This window comes from Marmota monax, unplaced genomic scaffold, assembly GCF_021218885.2.
Source record: "Marmota monax isolate L192 unplaced genomic scaffold, Marmota_monax_Labrador192_F-V1.1 WCK01_AAM20220418_F8-fsc00106, whole genome shotgun sequence".
Classification (NCBI taxonomy): domain Eukaryota; kingdom Metazoa; phylum Chordata; class Mammalia; order Rodentia; family Sciuridae; genus Marmota; species Marmota monax.
The window spans coordinates 7,579,428-7,597,925 of NW_026695218.1; the positions used below are offsets into that span (position 1 = coordinate 7,579,428).

Genomic DNA, 18,498 nt, shown 5'->3' on the forward strand with positions numbered 1-18,498 from the left:
AGGTACAACCACAAAAATGGAAGTTATACTCCATCTATGTATGATATGTCAAATACATTCTACTGTCATGTGTAACTAAAAAGAACAAATGTAACAAAAAAGCAACTTTAAATAAACTGATTTAAAATAAATTATGTGTTGGGGAAAACAGCATGACTATGTACTTTGGGGGTCTGGAGCACAATGGCGCACACCTGAGATTCTAGCAACTCAGGAGGCTGAGGAGTCTCCAAAGGATTGCAAGTTTGAGGCCATTTTGAACATCTTGGTGAGTCTTTGTCTCAAAATAAAAATTAAAAAGCATGGAGTTATAGGTCAGTGGTAGAGTGCCCCTGGGTTCAATCCCGGTACTGAAAAAAAATTTTTTTCACATAGCCACTCTACTATCATGATGTTTATCCTCATTCAAGCCCCAAGGAATGGAGTCTGCTGCCTATAGACTGAGACCTCTGAGACTATGAGCCCCCAAATAAACTTTTCCTCTTTTCAATTGTGCTGGTTGGGTCTTTTAGTCAAAGCGGTGAAAAAGCTAAAACAAAAATTGTTACCAGCAGCAGACTCTTTATTGTGACTAACTGGACCATGTGGTTCATAAGTATTTGGATCATTTTTTAATTGGTGGAGAAATTTTTTAGATGTTTAGCAGTGCAAACTGGAAATGCTTTAGATTGTTGTAAGTGGAGCTTAATGGCCAATTCTGGTGGGATCTCAGAAAACCAGAATGCTAATAGGATCATGGACAGTGAAGACAGGGCTCAAGAGGATTTAGAGGAAAAGGTGGACATTATTGGTAATTGGACTGGATGCCATTCATGTTGTGTTCTGGCTGAGAGCTGGTTTGCATTTTGCCCGTGTCCTGAAACTTTCTGTGAAGCTGATTTTAAAATCAATGGACTTCATATTCTAGTGGAAGAAATAAGAAAGACAACATAGCATTCAGGCCATGCCGTGGATATTGCGGATAGTGTTTAGCCAAATTTATTGTGATCATCAGAAACAGAAAGCAGAGGGGAAAGATTTGAAAAACTTGGACTTGAAAGGTCGGAGTAAAACTGGGGCTAGGAAGTTGCAGTTGTTAAAGACAGTAAGACCACTAAAAAAAATGCTAAAAACTTTGCCCAGAGACAATAAGAAAGATGGTTTGAGGGCATCTCAGGTGCTGGCAAGACCACACCATCTCAGACTCAAGGAAGTAAGAATAAAAATTCTCTTGAGACGATATCAGTGGGGCACCCTTCTTGCACCAGGGGGCCTAGGAGATTTTTTTTCAACGTGCTCAGCCACCCAGGCACTCAGAGGCTGCTGCAGCCAGGGTTCCTGGAGGTTTGGGTACTGCTTGAGATGGCGGCAGACCTTGGTGTCAACCACATGGTGCTGGTTCTGTTGGTATGCAGGATGCTGGAGTTAGGGGGTCATGGAGGCTTCCAGCAAGATTTCAAAGGAAGGTCTGGGAGGCCAGGCAAAGTGCAGCAGGATCAGAGTTCCTGTGCGCAACCCCTGAGAGGGCAATGCGTGGAGATGTGAGGAGGAAGCCAGGGATGCAGTGGAGACCCCCGAGATTAAGAAATGCTGATACCATGGAATGCCTGCCAAGGAACACTGCAGGTATCAAGCTGAGACAAGCCAAAAGAAAGGCCACTTGGGCTGCAATAAGGCCACAGAGAGGAGCTACACATCACCATGCCACATGCCCCAGATGCCAGACGTGGAGGTACAGGACTTGTTTTCCCAGGTGGATTTCAGTCTTGCTTTGGTCCCACCCTTTCTTTCTATGCCCCTATTTTTGTGAATGGAAATATTTATTCTGTCCCTTTATATATTGCAGACTTGTAAATAGCTTTAAATTTTTTACAGGAATCATGGTGCATATTTTCCCTGAGTCTCAGAAGTGACTTTGGATTTGAAATTTGGGGCAATCTTGAAACTGTTGAGACTATGGAGACTCTTGGAAATGGACAAACACATTTTGCATTGTGAGATGGTCAGGAGCTTCTGGGGGCTAGGGGATGTGAGGTGCCTGCAACAGCTCATGTGTGAGACAATGCAAAAAGGTTTAGAGGAGTAACCATTGTGTCATGATGGCCTTAATCCAATCAGCAAATCAATCCCCTTGATGGGATTAACCGAGTGGTGATGGAGGTGAGTCACTGGGGCCTTGGCTTTGGGGTATATATTTTGCATCTGGAGACTAGAGTCTCTCTGTCTGCTTGTTCATCTACATGTGAGCTGCTTCCCTCCATCACACTCTTCTGTCATGATGTTCAGCCTCACTTCAAGCCCCGAGAAATGGAGCTGTTTGACTGTGGACTGAGACCTCTGAAGCCATACACCCTAAAATAAACTTTTCCTCTTCTTAAAAAAAAAATTCATGTAGCCCGTGTAAGTCAGTTTTTCACCACTGTGACAGAATACTGAGAAATGCATTTAAAGGAGGAAAGATTTGTCTCGTGTTTTCTTGGCCCTCTTGCCTCTGGGCCTTTGATGAGGCAGAATATCCTGTCAGGAGTGCCTGGTGGAGGAAACCCGTCCACCTCGTGGTGGGTGGAAAGAAAAGAGAGAGGAAGGGGCCTGGATCCCAGTACCCCTCCACTCCGGGGCGTGACCCCCCCCCCCCATGGCCTAAATTCCCTTCATTAGGCTCCATCCATTAGTTTCTAACCATCTCCCAGCAGCACCACCCTCTGGTCACCAAGCCTATTTATCATATGATACTCTGGAGGACGCTTCATATCCAAATGATAGTACAGCCTTTTGATTCAGCTTATTAGTATTTTGTTTTATACATTATGTTTTCTCCTTCATGAATTATTTTTAATATCTTCACTGTTTCGACAGCATGGAAACAAAAAAAATTTAAACGCTCTGCTTTTCTGTTCTCGCTGGTTATCTACATTTTTATTATATCACATCTTCCATGTACTCAAATTCTAACCAGGTGTGGTGGTGTACACCTTTACTCCCAGTGACTCAAGAGGCGGATGCAGGAGGATCACAAGTTCAAGGCAAACCTTGGCAACTTAGCAAGACTCTGTCTCAAAATAAAAAAATAAAAAGGACTGGGGATGTAGCTCCATGGTAGAGCACCTTTGGATTTAATCCCCAGTACTAAAAACAACAGTTACAACAACAACAACAAAATCTGTACTCAGGTTCTTTATTTTGATTCCTTTCTTGGGCAGCTGGAGTACTTCTTTGGGTTGTTTTTTTTTTTTTTGGGGGGGGGGTGTTCAGAGAAAAAAAAATGAGTTGTACATTTTTGAGACCTTTAACATATAAAGGTGTCTTTCTGTTGCCCTCTCTTATGAACAAGACCTTAATAGAAGACCAGACATGGTGGTGCACACCTGTAATGACTGGGAAGCTGAGGCTCCTGCCTCCTGCTCACATGTTCAAAGCCAGCCTAAGCAATTTAGTGAGATCCTATCTCTAAATAAAATATAAAAGGGCTGGAGATGTGGCAGTGGTTAAGCATCCCTGGGTTCAATCTCTGGTGCCCTGCCCCTCCCCTCAAATCCCTTAATATAACACAGAATTATTGACTCATAATATTTACCTTGGTACTCTGAAATGATGCTTCATCAACTTGCTAGCATTCAGTGTTAACCTAAAAAGAAGCGTGATATTCTTTGTTTTTTTGTTTTGTAGGTAACTCATTTGTTCCTGCCTGGGTTCATATAGGATAATTTTTTTTTTTGTACTGGGGATTGAGCCCAGGGCTATGCCTCCAGCCCTTTTATTTTTTATTTTGAGAAAGAGTTTCACTAAATTGTTTAGGACCTAAATTGCTGAGACTGGCCTCAAACTTGTAATCCTCCTGATTCAGTCTCCAGAGTTGCTGGAATTACAGGCATGTGCCATCTTGCCTGGTGGAATTTTCTATTTCTACTGGAAACTTTGAAAAGTCTACCTGACATGTCTAGGCACAGTGACCTGCAATCCCAGAGATTACAGAGGATGAGGCAAGAGGGTCACCAATTCAAGGCCACAGATTCATAGCTTAACGAGAAACTGTTTCAAAATAAAAAACAAAGGCTGTGGATGTAGCTTAGTGGTAGAGTGCCCCTGGGTTCAATTCCCAGTACCACAAAACCACACACACACACACAAAAGTCTATCTCATGTGTCTAGGCATAGTTCTCACTTTTCCATTCATTAATTTATTATACATATATTTATTGAGCATCTATCCTCTAACCATGTCTTCTTGGTAATTTTTATTATAAAAACTCAAGTTTTTATTATTTAATGGGGATCTTTATGTAAGTTCTCTCATTATAGTCTCTTCCAGTGGAGTTCCCACAATTAGTTCATGGGTTCTTCTGAATCTAACTCTCATATTTTCACTTACCATTTTATTAATTTCTTTATATGTTTCCCATGAATTCTGTAAGCCTCAAGAGAGCCAGTCTTTTAAATCAAAATAGTATCAACCTGTAAGGCATTGCCTCCAGAGGTTTGCTTGTTGAATGTGGGGCTCCAGATGGTTATAAGTTGTAGAGATGGAGCTCTGGGTGGAAGTCAAGTTTACCATTTTGGTACTCTACACGATCAGACAAACTTCTCTAGTAACGAACTATAGAAACGATCCCTGAAAGTATAGTCTTAAGTTTACCATTTTGCAGGAGGGATTTTTTTTCAGCTGCCCCATGAGTACCCCTCTTACATATTGCTGATTAGGGCTTTAAAGATTACAGCCCCATGGAAGGCAATTGGAAATATCATTCTTATTTACAAATGTTTTCACCCTATCACCTGTAATCCCACTTCTGAAATTCTCCCTCAAATATGCATCACATATATGAAATGACATGTTTAAGATTATACCTGGCAACATTGCTTTTAATGACAAAATATTGGAAAAGATCCAAATGTTATAGACCTGGTTAAACACACTATGGTTACCCCACATAATGGAATAATATGCAGCTGTAAAAGTGAATGAAAAATTCTCTATATAATAATGTAAGAGATCTCCAAAATATATTGACTGAAGAGGCAAAGGAAAGAACAGAATAAAGTACATATTATGCTACCTTTTGTGTAAGAAGGGGGATATATGTATGTGTGGGTGTGAGAGTGTGTTTATATGAATATATTATATATTTATGTTATTATATATTCTATATGTATGTGTATGTGTGTGTATATATATATATATATATATATATATATATATATATATATCCTTACCTGGGATTACAGGCATGTGCCACCATGCCTGCACTATATGTGGACTTTCTGACATTCACATATTAAATACTGGAAAAATACCAAATAAATTATAAAGCTAACAGGAAGGGGAGGGGAATATGGGTGAAAGTGAGTATACTCAGAGTGTATCTTTCTGCATTATTTTGAATTTTTTAAACCACTTAAATGCATACTGTATTAAAAAATAAGTGAATAATAGCTTCTTCAAGGAAAATATAAATGTACCTGAAGAAAAAAGAATAAAGACAGATTATATTAGAATTTTAATATTTGTAGATTTGCTTGGCATTTTAGCATTCACATCCTCAAATAAAATAATCCTTAAGTGTTATATTTAATTTTTAGGTATTTATTTGTGTGTTTGGTACTGAGGATAGAACCCAGGGATGCTTAATTACTGAGCCACATCCCAGATCTTTTTATTTTTTATTTTGAGACAAGGTTTCCCTAAGTTGCTTAGGGGCTAACTAAGTTGCTGAGACTGGCCTTGAACTTGGGATCCTCTTGCCTCAGCCTCTAGCACCACTAGGATTACAAGCATGAGCTACAGTGCCTGGAATTTTTTAGGTATTTAATTTCATTTAGTATTGAGTCATTCAAGAAAAAGTTCTATTTGGGAATTTTTCACATCTGGAGAAGGTGGCTGTTAGGGTTTGGATGTGAGGTGTCCCCCAAAGGCTCACAGGTGAGACAATGCAAGAAGATTTGGAGGAAAATGATAGCCCTAACCTAATCAGATAATTAATCCCTGGTGGGATTAACTGAGTGATAACTGGAGGCAGGTGGAGCGTGGCTGGAGGAAGAGGTTCATTGGGGGTATATGTTTCTATCTGGCCAGTGGAGTCTTTTTCTCTCTGCTTCCTGATCATCATGTGAACTGCTCCCCTCTGCCACATTCTTCTACCATGATGTTCAGCCTCACCTCAAGCCCTGGGGAATGGAGCCAGCCTTCTATGGAAGGAGACTTCTGAAACTGTGAGCCCCCAAATAAACTTTTCCCCCTCTACAGTTGTTCTGTTTGGGTCTTTCAGTCACAGCAGCAAAACAGTTTACAAATAAAACAATGGCTTAAAAGGAGAATATCAACTTTGCCGTTCCTGAAATTTATGAGAAGGGAAACTCTAAAATCCTGGGTACCTCACCTTTGCTGGAACACAAATATAACTGACCCAGATATAATAATGGAACTGGGGGGCTGGGGCAGTGTCCATGGCAGAGCATGTGCTTAGCATGTGAGTTCAATTCCAGGGTGGGGTTGGGGTTTAAGGGGATGGGGTGAATGAATATAAATTATTTTCATAGAAAAATGAGGTGTCCCAAATCAATTCTAGTCTTACTAATCACATTTCAAACCAGCCAACTTAAAAAAAAAATGTTTCAAGTCGGGCCCTTAATCCCAGTGGCTCAGGAGGCTGAGGTAGGAGGATCACCAGTTCAAAGCCAGCCTCAGTTAAAGCAAGGTGCTAAGCAACTCAGTGAGACCCTGTCTCTAAATAAAATACAAAATAGGGCTGGGGATGTGGCTTAGTGGCCTAGTGTTCCTGAGTTCAATCCCTGGTACCCCAAAAAATGTTTCAATAAAAGAGTTCCTCTTACTTTTGAGACTATGCAAAAATTTACCTAAAAAGCTTGACAAAAGTACTGTTCTAAACTGTCAACTACCAGTAATCCCAGCAGCTCGGAGGCTGAGGCAGGAGGATTGCAAGTTCAAAGTCAGCCTCAGCAATTTAGTGAGGCCCTGAGCAACTCAGCAGAGTCTGTCTCTAGTTAAAATATTTAAAAGGGCTGGGAATGTGGTTCACTGGTTAGGGACTCTGGGTTCAATCCTGAGTACCACACACACAAAAAGATTAAATAAAAAGGTAAATGATATTATCAAATGAGCTACTCTTGTACCTCTCCACCAGACATGTGGACATGCAAAAACAACCAGAATCCTTGAAAAAAAAAAAAAGATAGCATCATGGGTTACTGGCAATAAACAGAACGGGAGTTAACCTTTTCCATATCCTTCAGCCAAAGCAAACCAGGATATACAAGATACTTTGGAACCACCTGAAACATGTAAATTAAGAATTTAAATCATACTGTTCCATTGGGTCCTCTTACTGGATTCAAGGTTTAAAGACAAGTATTTTCTCAAATGATGTGTGAAGCAGCATGCACATGAAAGATATAAATAAAATTATACATGATGGCAATTATTATTATTATTATTATTATTATATTTTGTTACTGGGGATTGAGCCCAGGGGCTCACACATGCAAGGCAAACATTCTACCACTGAGCTACAGCCCTTTTCAAAAGTTCTCTCTTGAGACAGGGTATCCCTAAATTGTTGAGGTTGTCTTCAAACTTGCAACCCTCCTGTCTTAGCCTCCAAGTCTTCAGGATTACAGGTGTGTGCCACCATGCCCAGCTAGAATAATTATCTTACTACACCTCATTTTGAAAATATTCAGAAGGCATTTTCTTTCAGTTGTGTACAAAGCTTTGGAATGGGGCTGGGGTTGTAGCTCAGTGGTAGAATTCTTGCCTACCATGCATGAGGCATGGTTCGATCCTCAGCACCACATAAAAATAAATAAATAAAGATATTATGTCCACCTAAAACTAAAAAGTAAATATATAAAAAAACTTAGGAATGTAAAATCACTGTAACAAAAATGTACTGTCCTACTAGATAAAATCTTTAATCAAGTAGTTGAGAAGAAAATATCTTTACCTAGGTCAAGTACTGTCAAAGGAAAAGAAAGGTCCAATGACATGAGGGCAACACCACCATCAGCAGGGTCTGAATGGCAGAGCAGCCAGACAGTATTTTGACCTTTCACTGACCTCATTTTAAGATGAGTATGTGCTCTAAAAAATTAACATCATCTCTTAAAATATTGTCTCTTTAAAAATTCAATATTATCTCTTTCAAAAAATGAGTAAGTATTTAGTATCACAAATATTTTGTATGGTGACCACAGGAGCTGACTGGCAGTGCTGATAATTATTTCTTTACTATGTCAAATTGTTAAAATCTGACCATTAACAATAAAAATCAAATAATTTAACATTTTGGAAGAATTTCACTTGATTCCAAGAGTTTATTCTATAACAGTAATATTTGACTTTGGCCTTGGGTTTAGTCTAATATTAATCATTAACTTATTGGTCAGGGCATTTGGTGAAAGGGTATACTTGGTACCCCTCTTCTGAAAATGTCTGATCTCAGGCCAAATTTCACATGGACCCAGAACTCAAAATTACATTTCCCTGGGGTTGGGAAACTCCCAAACTGAAGTAAATTAAAGTGTAATCAGGTTGTTAGTGTCTCTGGTTACTCATAAATGGAGATTTTCCCTGGAAGAAATAGTTTTTAGTCAAGTTTCTCTGAATATAAATGACATGTTTAAGGAAACAAAAGATAAAAAAAAAATTCATAAGTGATATTGGTCTGTAGTTTTCTTGTAGTATCTTTGGGTAGCTTAGGTATCAGGGTTATGATAAAGGAGATTTGAATAACACAGTTGGAAGTTTAATTTAAGCATATATGTCTTATACGTGTTATATATGTACAGGAATGTGCATGTGTACATTTTGTATTCACAAATTGTATGTATGCATATGTATCCTATTTTCCAGTTATCCAAACATCATTTACAAAAATCCATCATCTACAGACAAATCTCTACAAATGTTCCAAATATTCCTCATTTAATGTTAACAAAATGGAAAAAAAAATCAATAAAATTGTCAAAAATATCACTTGGAATTCTAAAACCATCTTTCCAAATAACTGAAGTCAAAGAAATCAAAGCCCATTCAGAAAATGACAGTGAGACCATTATTTTGTATACCAACAAAATTGTCCTCAGAGGAAAATTAATATATGAAATGTTTTTTATTAGAAAGACAAAAAAGATAAAAACCAAATGAATCAAGTGTACACCTTATAGAAGTTCAGATTCTTTGTTGGCAAAACCAGAAATCAACTCAGGAAAAATAAAAGTTAAAACAAATTTTTGGTTCAGCTCACAGAACCGAAAGAGAAAGCTGAAAAATTAAGCCCCCAAAGGGTAGGAGCCACGGTGGCTCTGGGGAACCAGGTGAATTAGCTTTGGGATCCTCAGCTACCAGATGAGTGAGCTACAGCTGTTTTCCGTCTTATCTTTTTGCTTAAGATTCAGTTGCCATGGAGAGAGCATCCAATTAGTCTAGGTCAGGTTTCACATCTTTTTTTTTTTTTAATCTACAAATTAATGTTCAATGCATCTTAACTGATGGTCTCTCCAAACATTATCCAACAGGGAAACATTAGTTCCTTAAGAAAATTGGGATAGTATTATCAGAAGAAGGGGCAATGGATATGGGATACAAAAAACAGTAAATGGGTAAAAGGTAGATTTTTCTAGCATGTTCAGTATATAATTTATTTATAGTTCCAAAATTCATGAATGCTCAATAGTAATTGAATGGTTAGATAAAATATGGCACAATTAAGATAGTCTATAATGTAACCCTTAAACTAATGTTTTGAATTAATATTTAAAGATGGAAAAATCTTATTATGGAAATATAGGATAAAATCTTTATAGTTTATTAATTAATTTTAGTTTAAAAGTTTTATTTTGATGTATAACCAACACTTGAAAGAAATACACTAAAGTGTGAGTAGTAGAATTGTAACTCATTCCCCCCTCACCTCTCTCATCTCTATTACTTTCTATATAATACTGTATATTATCATATATTATATATATTACATATAGAGTACTATTTGTGGGGGTATATATTATGATAAAATATTATATATGTAATGTAGTATATATGGTATATTATATATAATTACTACATAATATATATTACCATACTATTACCATTATAGTATGGTAATATATATTAATATTATATATCACTGTGTATAATATATTATGATATGTTATATACTATTACTATTATATATGTAATATAATATAGTATATATTATAGTATATAATATAGTATATATCCATAATATATTGCTATATTATATGTATTAATATACAATTACTATAATATATACTATTATATATGTGATATAGTATATATGATATATTATAGGTAGTATATTATTATATTACTAGTATATTACATATTACTACTTATACTATATTAAAATGTTATATATTATTTCTACCATATATGTACTATATGATTTATAATATAATGTATTGCTATTTATGTATATTACTATACAATTATTATATTATATATTATATAATTAAGATGCTCTGACCATTAATTTCTAGATTAACAAGTCATCTCATATATACTATATTACACATATAATAGTATATAATGTATAATGTGTTATGATACATATTATAGATTATATATCATATATACTATATTACATATAATAATACCCACACACAAATAGTAATAGGTCTATATCAGTTATACAACAGGTATTTTCACAGACTTTCCATATTTTTAAACAATAAAAATATATAATTTTTTAAGATAAGGTTAGCAAATGTAATACCAGACAAAATTAAATTTGGGCAAAATATTCAAAGGGCCCATCTTCTCATGGACAATTCCTCAAGAGAAAGGCAACCACTGTGACATAGGGACAGCCGTGTCTTCTGTTGACTGCTTTGAGTGACTGGGCTCTTGCTGGGGTCTTCTAACCTTCCCACCTGGTCTCCTCTTGCTCCACCTCCTCCTGGCTTCGCTCAGTGTCTGAGTTGGTGGGTGATCTGGCTGGGGGTTCAGTTCTGCTTGGTTGCGGCCCTGCCTGACCCCAGCTCTCCGCATCCTAGCTTCCTGCTTGTGTGGAAAGGGGAGCTCATTTTCCCACAGAGCAACCTGGAAGGATAAGGAGTAAAAGCTGATGGCGACGCACAGCACACCAGTGACTTCACTGCAGCATAGGGTAGTGACTGTCTTCTTGTTTCCAAGGGCTGGGGATTACAGTGTGTTATGGTTGGATCCTAAACGTCCCTCAAACCCATATGCTAAACACTTGGTCACTTGCTTGTGGCACTATTGGGAGGTGGTGGAACCTTTAGGAAGTGGAGCTTGGTGCAAGGAAGTTGGGTCCCTGCGAGTGTGCCCTTGAAGGGGATATTGGGACCCTGGTCCCTTCCCCTCTCTGCTGCTTGGCTGCCATGGGGTGAACTCCTTTGCTCCACCATGAACTGAGCCATCATGCTCTGCCTCACCACTGGCCCCAAAAGAATAGAGTCAAATAGTCATAGACTGAAACCTCTGAAATTGTAAGCCAAAAATAAACATTTCTTTCTTTTAACTCATTTATGTTAGATATTTTGACACAGCTATGAAAAACTGGCTAGCACAAAGTGATTGTTCCCTCCACCCCCAGTCCCTTACTAGGGATTGAACCCAGGGGCGCTCGACCCCTGAACTACATCCCCAGCCCTTTTGCTGAGTTACCCAGGCTGGCCTGGAACTTGCAATCCTCCTGCCTCAGCCTCGAGAGACCCCGACACAAACTGACTACTTTTTGTCGGTGTGGTAGGTATGTGGGAAAGCCAGGGGGTGAAAACACAGGCCCCTCTACTTTTGGAAACCTGTAAGTGGAAAACAGACCCTTGTGTCCTCGTATTCTCGCCGCCCCATCTCTCCAGACTCCTCAACAAAGCACACAGATCCTGCCCCTCTCTTGGGAGTTCCAGCCAGCAGAGGCTCCTCCCAATGGCTCCACCAGCATCTCAAACAGGGTTTACCCCTGAGCCATCCAACTACCACCAGGTGGCGCCAAAGCGTATTCCAGAGCTGGGGACTCCGACGCCGGGGCTAAGAGTCAGATGAGTGTCTCTGGGAGGCGGGCCAAGCGCTCTGTCCACTCACCCCTTAGCAAAGAGTTGAAATGGCCCTGAAGGGGTAGAAAAGCCACCTAATTAGGAACGTGAGATCCAAAGCGGATATTTTCCAAGGAGAACAGGGAGGCAGCAAGCCTTGCAGATGCCAGTTCCCCAGCACCCTGGCAAATGATTAAGGCTGTCCAAGCACTAGAGGAGGTGGGATTGCCCCGGGTTTCTTCAGAACCCAGAGTAGCTAAAACGATATGTAAACGTTCCCCTTTGACCAAGAGGGGTCCCAAACTGGAAAACAAGTCACTAAGCTAATGACTGCTAAGTCTGCGTCAGGTAACAAAGGCCTGGAGAGGGCACTGACATACATCTCAAAGGATGCCAAAGAGGACAGGTGATGATCATTCAGAAGATCCTCCCTTCATGCTGCAAAAGTGCCCTTGACTTAGATGCAGCCACCAGGGAGGAGAAAGGATGGGAAAAACTAATTGGGAAAATCCTGCAAAAAACACAAGTGACTCATGCTAAGTGAAATAAGCTAATCCTAAAAAACCAAAGGTCGAATATTCTGTCTGAGATGCAGATGCTAACACATAATGGGGGAGAGGGGATTCATGGGATTGGATGGGGAGAGTTGGGGGAAGGAAGGGGAGATGGGAATGAGAGAGACAATCGAATGAATTGGACATAACTTTCCTGTGTTCCTATATGAATACACGACCAGTGTAACTCCACATGTACAATCACAAAAATGGGAAGTCATACCCCATGCATGTATGATATGTCAAAATACATTCTATTGTCATGTATAATTAAAAAGAACAAGTTAAAAAAAACAAAAGACCAACAAGTAGAGGAAAAGGATTGGGAGGGAAGGGATAGAATTAGGGACTAAAATGTAGCAAATTATGTTATATGCATTTATGAATATGCCAAAATGAATCCCACTTAAAAACAACTATAATTCACTAAATAAAAATTTTAATGCAGGAAAAAATAACACAAGTGATTGAGTTCATCTGGACATGACTAATATTGTGTGTGTGGTTGGTGGGGTTCCCCCCCCATTAATGAGCATTTGGAGTGAAGTATACTCAAAATGGATTAAAAGTATATAATAGGGGTGGGGTTGTAGCTCATACAAAATGGATTAAAAGTATATAATAGGGGTGGGGTTGTAGCTTAGTATATGTGAGGCACTGGGTTCGATCCTCAGCACCACATAAAAATTAAAAATAATAAAGATACTGTGCCCACCTATAACTAAAAAATAAATATTAAAAATAAATAAATAGGGGCTGGGTTTGTGGCTCAGCGGTAGAGTACTCACCTAGTACGTGTGATGTCCTGGGTTCAATCCTCAGCACCACATAAAAATAAATAAACAAAATAAATGTATTTAAAAAACCCTGATATTCTTAAACAAAAGATTAAGGAAATAACTGTAAATGTAACATTGTTTATAGATAAATAAATAAATAAAGGTATTGTGTCCATCTATAACTAAAAAATATATATATTTTTAAAAAGTATATAATAGAATGTAAAGTTACATTTTTCTTACCAAACCTGAATCTATGGCCTTTGAAATGCACATCAGCTACAAATACTCATAAAAATCAACTGCATATAAGAAATTATAATAAACTCCATAAAGCAGAAATTGTACAGACCAAATTCTCTAGCCACATTGCAACCAGTGAAAATGTCAAAACAAAATAATAAAAAGCCTCAGCCACCTGAAACTATAAAGAGGGAAAATTATCCCATAACACTAGAGTCAAAGAAAAATCAAGATTACCATATCAGATTCTTTAGAAAGAATGAATAAGAAAATATAACATGTAGCTGACCCAGGTATGATGGCACATGCCTGTAATCCCAGCTACTTGGGAGGCTGAGGCAAGAGGTTCCCAAATTTGAGGTCACCCTGGTCAATTTAGAGACCGTTTATGGAAGTAAATAATAATAATAATAAGAAGAAGAATAAGAATAATTTTTTAAAAAGTGGGGATAATGCTCAATAGTAGAGTGCCCTTGGATTCCATCCCCAGTAAAGCAACAAAAAAGAACAAACAAAATATCTAGCTGGGTGTGGTAGCACACGCCTGTAATCCCAGTGACTGGAGAGGCTGAGGCAGGAGGATTGCAAGTTCCAGGCCAGCCTAGCAAACTTAGTAAGACTCTGTTTCAAAATAAAAACTTTTAAAAAGGCTAGGGAGGTAGCTCACTGGTAGAAGACTCTTGGGTTCAATCCCCAGTACCAAAAATAAAAACATGAATCTAAGATGCATAGACCAAGCTGTGGTCAAGAAATGAATTCATAGATTTAAAATTTTAAAATTTGAATTTTTGTTTGTCGAGATTGTAATCCCCATATTTCACTTAGAAATCTATCTTATTTTATTAAGTGCTGGCGAGGATGCGGGGGAAAAGGTACACTCATACATTGCTGGTGGGACTGCAAATTGGTGCAGCCAATTTGGAAAGCAGTATGGAGATTCCTTGGAAAGCTGGGAATGGAACCACCATTTGACCCAGCTATTCCCCTTCTCAGACTATACCCAAAAGACCTAAGAAGAGCATACTACAGGGACACAGCCACATCAATGTTTATAGCAGCACAATTCACAATAGCTAGAATGTGGAACCAACCTAGATGCCCTTCAATAGATGAATGGATTAAAAAATGTGGCATTTATACACAATGGAATATTACTCAGCACTAAAAAATAATAAAATCATGGCATTTGCAGGCAAATGGATGGCATTAGAGCAGTTAATGCTAAGTGAAGCTAGCCAATCCCTAAAAAACAAATGCCAAATGTCTTCTCTGATATAAGGGGGGTGACTCAAAATGGGATAGGGAGGAAGAGCATGAGAAGAAGACTACCACTAAATAGGGAAGAGAGGTGGGAGGGAAAAAGAGGGAGAAGGGGAGTTGCACAGAAGATGGAAGGAGAACCTCATTGTTATACAGAATACATATATGATGTTGTAATGAGAAAAAGAAAAAAAGTGTGTCACATTAGATTGGATAGAGATAAAGGATGGGAGAGGAGGGGAGGAGTAGGGGGGATAGGAAGGGCAGCAGAATAGAATAGACAATATGATTGAAGTATGTACATTCCATGTATATATTATATGTCAAAATACATTCTGCTGTCATGTATGACTAAAAAAATAAATAAAATAAAGATGTTGTGTCCACCGAAAACTAAAAAATAAATATTAAAAAAAGAAATCTATCTTATTTTATTTATTTATTTATTTAGGTACTGGAGCTTGAACCCAAGGGCACTCTGTCACTGAATTCATACCTAGCATTGTTTGTTTGTTTTCTTTTTTCTTTCTTTCTTTCTCCTCCTCCTCCTCCTCCTCCTCCTCCTCCTCCTCCTCCTCCTCCTCCTCCTCCTCTTCTTCTTCTTCTTCAGACAGGGTGTCACTAAATTGTTAAGACTGGAGAATCTTCCTGTCTGAGTCACTTGAATTAAAGGTATGCACCACCACACCTGGCTCTTACTTATTTATTTTAATAAAAAGATTTATTTTGGCTCACACTTAGAATTTTAGGGGGAAAAAAAAGCATAAAATTACCAGGTGTGGCAAACATCTATAATCCTAACTATTCTGGAGGCTGAGGCAGGAGGCTTGCAAGGTTGAGGCTAGTGTGGGCAAATTAGTGAGACCCTGTCACAAAAATAAGATAAAAAGGGCTGGGGGTGAAGCTCAGAAGTAAAGTGTCCCTAGGTTCAATCCCTCATTATAAAAACAAAAACAAACAAACAAAAAAAAAAAACAGGGACTCCAGAAGATTGAGGCAGGAGGCTTGCAAGTTTAAGGCCAGCCAGTTTAAGGCCAGCCTTAGCACATTGGCAAGGCCCCAAGCAACTTAGTGAGACCCTGTTTCAAAATAAAAAATAAAAATGGCTGAGAATGTAGCTCAGAGTTAAAGTACCTCTGGGTTCAACCCCTGGTACCCAAACAACAACAACAAAAAAGTGAAGATACACCTATGGAAATAAGTTAATTTAAAAAAAAAAAGAAGAAAGTTTGCCTATGTTTTAAAAACTGACAAATTTCACTAAGAGCAAATGCAAAACACAGCTGGGTGAAGCAGGTGCACACCTGTAATCCCAGCAACTCAGGAGGCTGGGACAGAGAGATCATAAATTTGAGGCCAGCCTCAGCAAATTAGCAAAACCCTGACTCAGAGTGAAAATAAGGGTGAGGGGTGCTGAGGATGAGCTCAGTGATAGAGCACCCAGCCCTAGGAAAAAAAAAAAAAGAAGAAAAGGAATAAGAAGAGAGACAGAAAAAAAATGCATGCATATCCTGGTCTTTTCTGGCTCTGGGCCTGACCTGAGCAAGAGCCTCTGAAAAAACAGACCATGGAACGCCACGATGTTCCACAGGGTGGCAGCAGAATCTCAGGCTTTCTCACTGGTATAAATCCAGACTCCTTGCCTCCCTCAATCTGCCCAGGTTAAGGGAGTTCGTGTTTTCAAAATCCTTTGGTCTCTAGTCTGGTGTCTGGAGTCTGTTCCCGTCATTCTGCTTTTGCCTCCAACAAAATGAGCAACACTGGTTTGCATTAAAACACCACCGTGGCCAACACAGGCGAACTTTCTGTACTGGAGCCACTTTCCAGAGATAAATCACATCAGGCAATTACTCTGTATACTAGATGTTGTAGGTATTTATTTTGATTCGCAAAGCATTTATTTTGATTTATGAGCAATATAAGCTTTTCCTGAGTTGCCACTCATCACTTACTCAAATGTTGGCATCTAGTCTTAATTAAGCAAAATCCATGCATACCCTAGAACAAGCTAAATCTGAAGGGTGGGAAACCATCCCAAGAGTGAAAAGACTAGATCCTAAAGCTGCCCTGGTATTACTGAGCAGACCTGGCTCTAGCTGCCTACGTTGATCACCAATTCCTCTGAGATTTGGCATGAGTTTGTTGTGATTTATGCCTTTGTTGTTCTACACTTTCAAGGTGCTTTACAGGGAAGCTCAAAGAGGCTGTATTGAGGATTGCTAGCCAGGACACCCTTTCAAAACATAGCTGGGCTGAGCCAGTGTGCTGACACATGCCTATAATCCCAGCTACTCTGGAGGCTGAGGCAGGAGGATTACAAGTTTGAGGCTAGCCTCAGCAAATTAGCAAGGCTCTAAGCATCTTAGTGAGACCCTATCTCAAAATAAAAAATAAAAAAGACTGGGGCTATGGCTCAGTGGTTAAGTACCCCTAGGTTCACTTTCAGGTACACACACATACACACACACAAAAGAAAGACCACATAGCAGGACTGAACCTTTGACAGTGCAGTGGAACTGCTGCATGTTGAACTTGAAGGTTCCTAGAGCTGAGGGAAGGTCATCCTCCCTTCTCCTTCCCTCCCATCCTCACTAAGAGAGGTCTGACTGCATGTAAATGTCTCTGGTGCCGGGAAAACTCTCAGGAGGAAAGAAGAAGGGCTATCTAAACTGGCCGAAAGAAAAAATCTCATTCTCTTCTCCTACGTTCAGTCACAACTGAGTGCGAGCTCAGGGCTGTCACGATAGTCTTCTTCTCGTGAGTTCTTAGACATCTGGGAACTTCTGCTCTTGGAGTGTGGACCAGGCAAGGAGGGCATGACCTGCCTCAGCTCCTGGAAACCCCGCTCTGAAGTCTGGGATCCACCACTGAGGTAGCACCGCCCACCATCATGGCGCTCCCAGAGCCAGTTGTTCTAACCCCTGACAAGCCACCAGGGCCCACCCTTCCTTGTGTTTTTGGCAGTTTAGGGAAATAACCTGAAAAAGTTACTTTCATTTAACAGCCCAGGGGAGCCCAGTCCATAGCAGAGATTGAAGCCCATGCTCGGCGGGCTCCTGTGTCACTATATGGGATCTTGTTGAGGGTTTATTTTCATTAATTGTGTTGGGCAATTGATGGGCTCATTCAATCTAGGAACCCTTGTCCTTTAGTTTGCTTAAATTGTTTTTTTGGTACTGGGGATTGAACCCAGAGGCTCTTAACCACTGAGCCACAATTCTAGCCATATGTATATTAGAGATAGGGTCTCCCTGAGTTGCTTAGGGCCTCATTAAGTTGCTGAGGCTGGTGATCCTCCTGCCTCAGCCTCGAGAGCCACTGGGATTACAGGCATGTGTCATAGTGCCTAGCTAAATTTTTTTCTTATTTTTAAAAAAGATTCCCTCCTCTTCATTTTCTCTGTTCTATTTCTGTTACTTTTAGTAGCTGAATATTAGATGAATATTGGATTTTTTGTTTGTTTTGTTTGTTTTTGGTACTAGGGTTTGAACTCAGGGGTGCTTAACCACTGAGCTAAATCCCCAACCCTTTTTATTTTTTATTTTAAGAAAGCAATTTCACTAAATTGCTTAGGGCCTCACTAAGTTGCTGAGGCTGACCTTGAACTTGCAATCCTCCTGCCTCAACCTCCCGAGTTCCTGGGAAAACAGGTA

The 18,498-nt window shown here is 39.3% G+C and overlaps 1 pseudogene; it reads right to left on the minus strand.

Annotated features, from left to right (window-relative positions):
* Positions 1-4,525: 4,525 nt before the first annotated feature.
* Positions 4,526-4,604, minus strand: LOC124084950 (small nucleolar RNA U3; annotated as a pseudogene).
* Between the last annotated feature and the right edge of the window lie 13,894 nt (positions 4,605-18,498).